The following is an 8,827-nucleotide window of genomic DNA, read 5'->3' as shown; positions in this document are numbered from 1 at the left end:
TTCTGGCGTTAAATGCCAGTCTGGTGCCCTTTTTGGCATTAAACGCCCAGAATGGTGTCAGACTAGGCGTTTAACGCCCATTCTGCTACCCTTTCTTGCATTTAAACGCCAGTAAGCTCATCCTCCAGGGTGTGCTATTTTCAATGTTGTTTTTGTTTTTTGCTTTTGTTTTTGTGACTCCACATGATCATCATCCTAAAGAAAACATAAAATAACAATGGAAAATAAAAATTTAACATAGGTAAGTAAAAATTGGGTTGCCTCCCAATAAGCGCTTCTTTAATGTCAATAGCTTGACAGTGAGCTCTCATGGAGCCTCACAGATACTCAGAGCATGATGATGGCCTCTCAACACTAAACTTAGAGTTTGAATGTGAGGGCTCTGTTTGACTCTGTATTGAGAGAAGCTTTTCATGCTTCTTCTCCATGTGTACAGAAGGAGATCCTTGAGCCTTAAACACAAGGTAGTCCTCATTCATTTGAAGGACCAACTCTCCTCTGTCAACATCAATCACAGCTTTGGTTTTGGCTAGGAAGGGTCTGCCAAGGATGATGGATTCATCATTATTCTTTCTAGTGTCCAGGATTATGAAGTCAGCAGGGATGTAAAGGCCATCAACCTTTACCAAGACATCCTCTACAAGTCCATAAGCCTATTTCTTTGATTTGTCTACCATATCCATTGAGATTCTTGCAACTTGTACCTCAAAGATCCCTAGTTTCTCCATTACAGAGATTGGCATGAGGTTTATGCCTGACCCCAGGTCACACAGAGCTTTCTCAAAGGTCATGGTGCCAATGGTGCAAGGTATTAAGAACCTTCCGGGATCCGGTTTCTTTTGAGGTATCTTCAGCTGAGCCAAGGCATTTAGTTCATTAATGACCAATAGAGGTTCATCCTCCCAGGTCTCATTACCAAATAATTTGGCATTCAGCTTCATGATTACTTCTAGATATTGAGCAATTTGCTCTTCAGTAGTAACTTCATCTTCTTCAGAAGAAGAATATTCTTCAGAGCTCATGAATGGTAATAAGAAGTTCAGTGGAATCTCTATGGTCTCTGTATAAGCGTTAGATTCCTTTGGTTCCCCATTAGAGAACTTCTTATTGGTCAGTGGACGTCCATTGAGGTCTTCCTCAATGAAAATCACGCCATCCTCCTCCTCTATAGGTTCGACCATTTTGGTCATATTAATGGCCTTGCACTCTCTCTTTGGATTCTCTTCTGTATTGCTTGGGAGAGTACTAGGAGGAGTTTTAGTGATTCTTTTACTCAGCAGACCCACTTGTGCCTCCAAATTTCTTATGGAGGACCGTGCCTCCAAATTTCTTATGGAGGACCGTGCCTCAGTCATGAAACTGAGGGTGGTCTTAGATAGATCAGAGACTATGTTTGCTAAGCTAGAAAGGTTCTGCTCAGAATTCTCTGTCTGTTGCTGAGAAGATAATAGGAAAGGTTTGCTATTGCCAAACCTGTTTCTCCCACCATTATTGTTATTGAAGCCTTGTTAAGGCTTCTATTGATCCTTCCATGAGAAATTTGGGTGATTCCTCCATGAAGAATTGTAGGTGTTTCCATAGGATTCTCCCATGTAATTCACCTCTTCCATTGTAGGATTCTCAGGATCATAAGCCTCTCCTTCAGAGGAGGCTTCTTTAGTACTGCCAGATGCAGCTTGCAATCCAGTCAGATTCTGAAAAATCATATTGACTTGCTGAGTCAATATTTTATTTTGAGCCAATATGGCATTCAAAGTATCAATCTCAAGAACTCCTTTCTTCTGAGTTGTCCCATTGTTTATAGGATTTCTTTCAGAAGTGTACATGAACTGGTTATTTGCAACCATTTTAATGAGTTCCTGGGCTTCTGCAGGCATTTTCTTCAAATGAATAGATCCGCCTGAAGAATGGTCCAATGACATCTTGGATAGCTCAGACAGACCATCATAGAAGATACCTATGATGCTCCATTCTGAAAGTATGTCAGAAGGACACCTTCTGATCAATTGCTTGTATCTTTCCTAAGCTTCATAGAAGGATTCACCTTCCTTCTGTTTGAAGGTTTGAAATTCCACTCTAAGCTTACTCATCTTTTGAGGTGGAAAGAATTTAGCTAAGAAGGCATTGACTAGCTTTTTCCAAGAGTTCAGGCTGTCTCTAGGTTGTGAGTTCAACCATATACTAGCTCTGTCTCTTACAGCAAAAGGGAAAAGCATAAGTCTGTAGACCTCGGGATCAACTCCATTGGTCTTAACAGTGTCACAGATTTACTTCTCCCATAGAAGTCGGGAGTTGGTGCAGTAAAGTCACCAAGCACCTTCCTTGTATTATTGGCATTATTGTTATTTTCGGCTGCCATGTCTTCTTCTTTTTCGAAAATTTCTGTCAGGTCCTCTCTAGAGAGTTGTGCTTTAGCTTCTCTTAGCTTCCTCTTCAAAGTCCTTTCAGGTTCAGGATCAGCTTCAACAAGAATACCTTTATCTTTGTTCCTACTCATATGAAAGAGAAGAAAACAAAGAAAGTATGGAATTCTCTATGTCACAGTATAGAGATTCCTTGATGTTCAGAGGAAAAGAAGAATAGAAGGATGAGGTAGAGAGAAGAATTCGAACTTATAGAGAGGGAGGGGGTCCGAATTATTTAAAGGATGGTAAGTGTTAGTGATTAAATAGAAAGAGATGGGAGAGAGAGAATTTCCAAAAATTTTTAAATGAAATAAAATTAGAGTTTAAAACAATTAGTTAATTAAAAAGATTGTTGAAAAAGTTGTTAATGGTTTTCGAAAATTGGAGAGAGAAAAGTAGTTAAGTGGTTTTGAAAAAGATAAGAAATAATAAGTTTTGAAAGGATAATAAGTTAGAAAAAGATTTTGAAATTAGAATTTAAAAAGATGTGATTTGAAAAATATATTATTTAAAAAGATATGATTGAAAAGATATGATTGAAAAACAAATTAAGAAAGATGTGATTTTTAAAATTGATGACTTTACTAACAAGAAATAAAAAAGATATGATTCTAAAATTCAAATATTGAACATTTCTTAACAAGAAAGTAACAAACTTGAAATTTTTGAATCACAACATTAATTGTTAGCAAGGATTTTCGAAAATATTAAAATAAAAATGAAAAAGATTTGATTTTGAAAAAGATATGATTGATAAGAGAGGATATGAAAAAGATAAGATTTTGAAAAATTAGTTTTAAAACATGAAAAATTGAAAAAGATTTGAATTGAAAACAAAATTACCTCATTGGTGTTATCCTGGCGTTAAATGCCCAGAATGGTATCCATTCTGGCGTTTAACGCCCACTTGGCTACCACCTTGGGCGTTAAATGCCCAGCCAGGTACCCTGGCTAGCGTTTAAACGCCAAAAATCCTTCCTTACTGGGCATTTTGAACGCCCAGCTTTTTTTCTGTGATTCATCTACTGTATGTTCTGAATCTTCAATTCTCTGTATTATTGACTTGAAAAGATATAATTTTGAATTTTTTTTAATTTTTTTATGATGAGAGGGAAAAACAATAAAATGAAATTAAACATGAAAAACTAAGATCAAAACAAGGAATGCATGCAAGAACACTTTGAATGTCAAGATGAACACCAAGAACACTTTGAAGATCATGATGAACATCAAGAAAATATTTTTGAAAATTTTTAAGAAAAGAAAGACATGCAAGACACCAAACTTATAAGTTTTCATACTAGAGAACACTAACAATTTGAGAATGCACATGAGAAACAACAAAAGACACAAAATAAGAGAATTTAAAAATCAAACAAAGAAAATCATCAAGAACAACTTGAAGATCAATGAAGAACACAATGCATATATTTTCGAAAAATGCAAGAAAAATAGAAACATGCAATTGACACCAAACTTGGAATTTGACACTAGACTCAAACAAGAAATACAAATTATTTTTTATTTTATGATTTTATAAATTTTTTGTATTTTTTTTAAATTATTTTGAAAAAGAAAATAAGAAATTCAAAATGTTTATTAAGAATTCCAGGAATCATGCAATGTTAGTCTAAAGTTTCAGTCTAAAAAGATTAGACATGGCTAGCCAAGCTTTAGCAAGACATTACATACAACAGCCAAATTGAGGGGAATCAACTAGCTCCTGTGATGATAAAAGCATCATCTGAAACTCTAGAATTCATTCTTAAAAATTATGAAGAAATAAAATAAAAAGAAAAAATACCTAATCTAAGCAACAAGATGAACTGTCAGTTGTCTAAACTCGAACAATCCCCGACAACGGCGCCAAAAACTTGGTACACGAAATCGTGATCTCACATACTTTCTTCACAACTCCGCGTAGCTGACCAGTAAGTGCACTGGGTCGTCCAAGTAATACCTTACGTGAGTAAGGGTCGATCCCACGGAGATTGCCGGCTTGAAGCAAGCTATGGTCATCTTGTAAATCTCAGTCAGGCAGATTCAAATGGTTATGGGATTTTGATAATTAGAAGACAGATAAAACATAAAATAGGATTGAGATACTTATGTAATTTCATTGGTAGGAATTTCTGATAAGCTTATGGAGATGCTTTGTTCCTTTTGAATCCCTACTTTCCTACTGCTTTCATCCAGTCATGCGTACTCCTTTCCATGGCAAGCTGTATGTTGGGGGATCACCGTTGTCAATGGCTACCGTCCGTCCTATCAGTGAAAATGGTCCGGCTACGGGTTACGTAGGGCTAATCATCTGTTGGTTCTCACTTGTGTTGGAATAAGATCCAATGATCCTTTTGCGCACTGTCACTGTGCACAGCACTCGCGAGTTTGAAGCTCGTCACAGTCATCCAATCCCAGATCCTACTCGAAATACCACAAATAAGGTTTAGACTTTCCGGATCTCAAAAATGCTGCCAATTGATTCTAGCTTATACCACGAAGACTCTGATCTCACGGAATGGAAGGCTCTGTTGTCAGGAGAGGCAACCATGCATCGTGGACCAGGAGGCAAAGAGATATACATTCAAGCTTGTTTTCAGGTAGAACGGAAGTGGTTGTCAGGCACACGTTCATAAGTGAGAATGGTGATGAGTGTCACTTGATCATCACATTCATCATGTTGAAGTGCGAATGAATATCTTAGAACAAGAATAAGCTTGAATTGAATAGAAAATAGTAGTAATTGCATTAATTTATGAGGAACAGCAGAGCTCCACACCTTAATCTATGAGGTGTAGAAACTCCACCGTTAAAAATTCATAAGTGATGAAGGTCCAGACATGGCCGAATGGCCAGCCCCCTAAACGTGATCAAGAGATCAACAGTGATTCAAAGATAGTCTCAAAAATGGTCTAAAGATCTCAAGATATCCAAATACAATAGTAAAAGGTCCTATTTATAATGACTAGTAACCTAGGGTTTACAAAGATAAGTAAATGATGCAGAAATTCACTTTCGGGACCCACTTGGTGTGTGCTTGGGCTGAGCATTGAAGCTTTCACGTGCATAGACTTTTCTTGGAGTTAAACGCCAGCTCTGGTGCCAGTTTTGGCATTTAACCCCAGCTTTTATACCAGTTCTGGCGTTTAACGCCAGAAAAGGGTCTCTGACCGGTGTTTTGACGCCAATTTGGGCCATCAAATCTCGGGCAAAGTATAAACTATTATACATTTCTGGAAATCGCAAGATGTCTACTTTCCAACGTAATTAAGAGCGCCCCAATTGCACTTCTGTAGCTCTAGAAAATCCATTTCGAGTGCAGGGAGGTCAAAATCTAACAGCATATGCAGTCCTTTTTCAGCCTCTGAATCAGATTTTTGCTCAGGTCCCTCAATTTCAGCCAAGAAATACCTGAAATCACAGAAAAACACACAAACCATAGTAAAGTCCAGAAATATTATTTTTCCATAAAAACTAATAATTATATACTAAAAACTAAATAAATCTTACTAAAAACTACCTAAAAACAATGTCAAAAAGCGTATAAATTATCCGCTCATCACACATAGCAAAGAGGCTGCTGATGAAGTCAATCTCCTTCATATTTTACAGATTGTGGTGTACTTTTCTATATTTATCTTTCTGTAATTTCTTTTGGAAAAAGACATTGTGAGAAAGCTCAAGTAAAAGCCATGAGTGGAAAAAAGACTGAGTGATACACTTGAGAGAAAAGCCTAGAGTTATTTTTCTGATTTCTTTAGGTTGGTTAAGTGTCTTGTATCTTGTACCTGTAAGGTATCCCTTTCTTAGTTGGGTTAGCACTAAGAGTGAATAGTTAGGTGTTAGCATAGCCAGTGTCAAGTTAGGTTAGAACTTGAGTGTGAAATTGGTGTATGTAATACTTTTAACTATAGTGGAAATTTCCTCCATTGTTGTGGAGGAGACTGGACGTAGGTTGCATAGCACAAGGCAATCGAACTAGGATATATGCTGGTGTTAGCTTTTCTCTTCTCTGCTATGTTCTATTTTCTGATATTCATGAGACAAAAATAAATTGTCTCATAAATTTTTGCTGCTGAGTACAAACATAATCAGAATTGAAAGTTTGATTTAAAAGGTCATAACAGCAACTTAAAAGGAAGGCATAGATTCAACCCCCATTCTCTAAGCCTACCACAAACTTCACTTCACGAACCTAATTTTCATATGAAAGAAATTTAAAACAATTTGGGAGTTTGAAAGATAAGTTATGGCTCGCCGAAGTTTGGCTAAAAATCAATTTTACACAAAATTCTCAAACCTCAAGTTTCATTAAAAACCAAACCCAACCCCAATCTCCTATACATATATTCAGCACCCCAACACCAATTACAACACCACATCCACCACATGTTACCATATACAATCATTCTTCAATTTTTTGACAATCATATACATAAATTTCCCAACAATGTCAACAAAAATGATCAATATAACACCATCCATTCCTATCCATTCATATCAACATCATCAACTCCTCACCTAACAACCTAGTATCATCATAAACAATCATCACCTAGCCAAAAACTCAATCAATAACAATAAGATCATCAAAAGCACTAAGCATTGAACATACTCATGCATTCCAACTTATTCTATGGTCATATAGCCTAAGTTTTCATAAAACATTATATATTAAATATGAGAAACCTAAACCATACGTATAACCCGAGACACCACCAAGGCACCAAACACATCCCCAAAGATCCAAAATCTCCCGAGAAATGACACCCAAACTCCACCAAGCCTCCAATATATACAATCAAGCTCCAATATACATATACACAAACCTAATTCACATTTTCACACACACATATATACATATATATATATATATATATATATATATATATATATATATCCAAAACTTAATACCTAATCACATATACCCAATGAATTCACTATGGGTTGAGGATTCTTACTGTTTCTACGGACCAAATGAACTAAGCCCAATAATCCTCACAAGCTAAATCGAACCTAGAGTACCAAAATCAACAAAATCTCAACATATATACTCACAAAATTCGAAATTCAAGGGGTAGAGAAACTAGAGTAAAAGGTGAGGTTTACCTATGAAATTGTTTCGATAGATTCGTAGAGCATGACGCGGTGATCACGTGGCTGCAAACGGTGCGGCGATCGGAGCTCAGAGTAGCAAGATATGGTGATTTGAAATTAATGCCAAGGGTTTGCTGTTATTTCCCTTGGCTTGAGCATTGCTTCAGCGTTCTTGGCTGAATGAAAGAAGAAGAGTAATTCTTCTTTAAGTGTAAGGGCTGATTGGGTTGGGCCTATTTTGGGTCTGGTTTGACCGGTTTGACCTGTTTAGCCCAATCTTGGGCCAAATTCTTTGAAATTAGTATCAAAATTCTTGTTTTAATTAGCTCTATCACAATTTACTATAAAATTTATACTTCTAATTTCTTTTATTAATATTTAATTTATTGATTAATTATTCGCTAATTTTACCGGGATTACATAAACCAGCATCCCTTTGGTATTTTGTCTTTTATGCGAACTCTGGATCTCACAGTCATGCATGCCCCAAAAATTTCCTGAGTATGCGAATATGAGTATGTTATGGTTATTAATTAAAGTTGCCACTACCATTTCCTTTATTTTCCTTGACCAACTAATGGTGGTTTGCATGTCGTAGGTAAAGGCAATGTTGCGGCAGAAGATGGTAATTTTAGTGTCGGAATAGAATTTGGTTCTAGAGAGTCAGTGATATCTGCAATCATAAGCTACATTATCTTTAGAAGAGTTTATTACACTGTCTATGAGTCTGAGTCGTAGACATTCTATAAAAATGCAGGGGTATAGTGTAGGATGCGATTGGCTTATCCGAGCTAGCTTGATTCGAAAGAAAGGTTGTTGGGAGATCAGGAGATACAATGGTAAATACACGTGTACCATGGGGACGATTTCACAAGATCATGCCAAGTTAGACTCAAACACAATTGCAGATGCTATTAAGTCGTTGGTTGAAGTAGACCCATCGACAAAGATGAAGTCTATTATTGCAGAAGTTCAATCCAGGTTTAACTACACTGTAAGTTACCGTAAGACTTGGTTGGCAAAGCAGAAATCTGTCGCAAAAGTTTTCTGTGATTGGAAAGTTTTTTACTAGACTCTACCAGTATGGTTGAAAGCAATAACTGCAAATATGTCAAGATCCCGTATTCAAATAAAAACGCTTTCGGTTTATTATGAGAGTGAGGAGGTTCAAAGTGTAAGTGTTCTCCATTGTATTTTTTGGAGCATCTATCCATGTATTATGTAAACCTCAAACTTTTTTGAAGTTAGATTAAGAACTAGTTTGGATATATTTTAATGGGTCAAAGCTCGATTTTCATAAATTATTTTATTAAGGGTGATTGAAT

The 8,827-nt window shown here is 36.4% G+C and overlaps 1 non-coding gene across 1 annotated transcript; it reads left to right on the top strand.

The window, feature by feature from the left end:
• The first annotated feature begins 1,980 nt into the window (after window positions 1-1,980).
• LOC130948036 (small nucleolar RNA R71) lies at window positions 1,981-2,084 on the top strand. The gene has a single exon (XR_009072905.1). It is a non-coding gene; the product is annotated as a small nucleolar RNA R71 (small nucleolar RNA).
• The last annotated feature ends 6,743 nt before the right edge of the window (window positions 2,085-8,827 follow it).

The sequence above is a fragment of the Arachis stenosperma genome, chromosome 1 (assembly GCF_014773155.1).
Source record: "Arachis stenosperma cultivar V10309 chromosome 1, arast.V10309.gnm1.PFL2, whole genome shotgun sequence".
Lineage (NCBI taxonomy): Eukaryota > Viridiplantae > Streptophyta > Magnoliopsida > Fabales > Fabaceae > Arachis > Arachis stenosperma.
The sequence above is the reverse complement of the archived record's forward strand: the minus strand, read 5'-3'. Positions and strand labels throughout refer to the sequence as shown.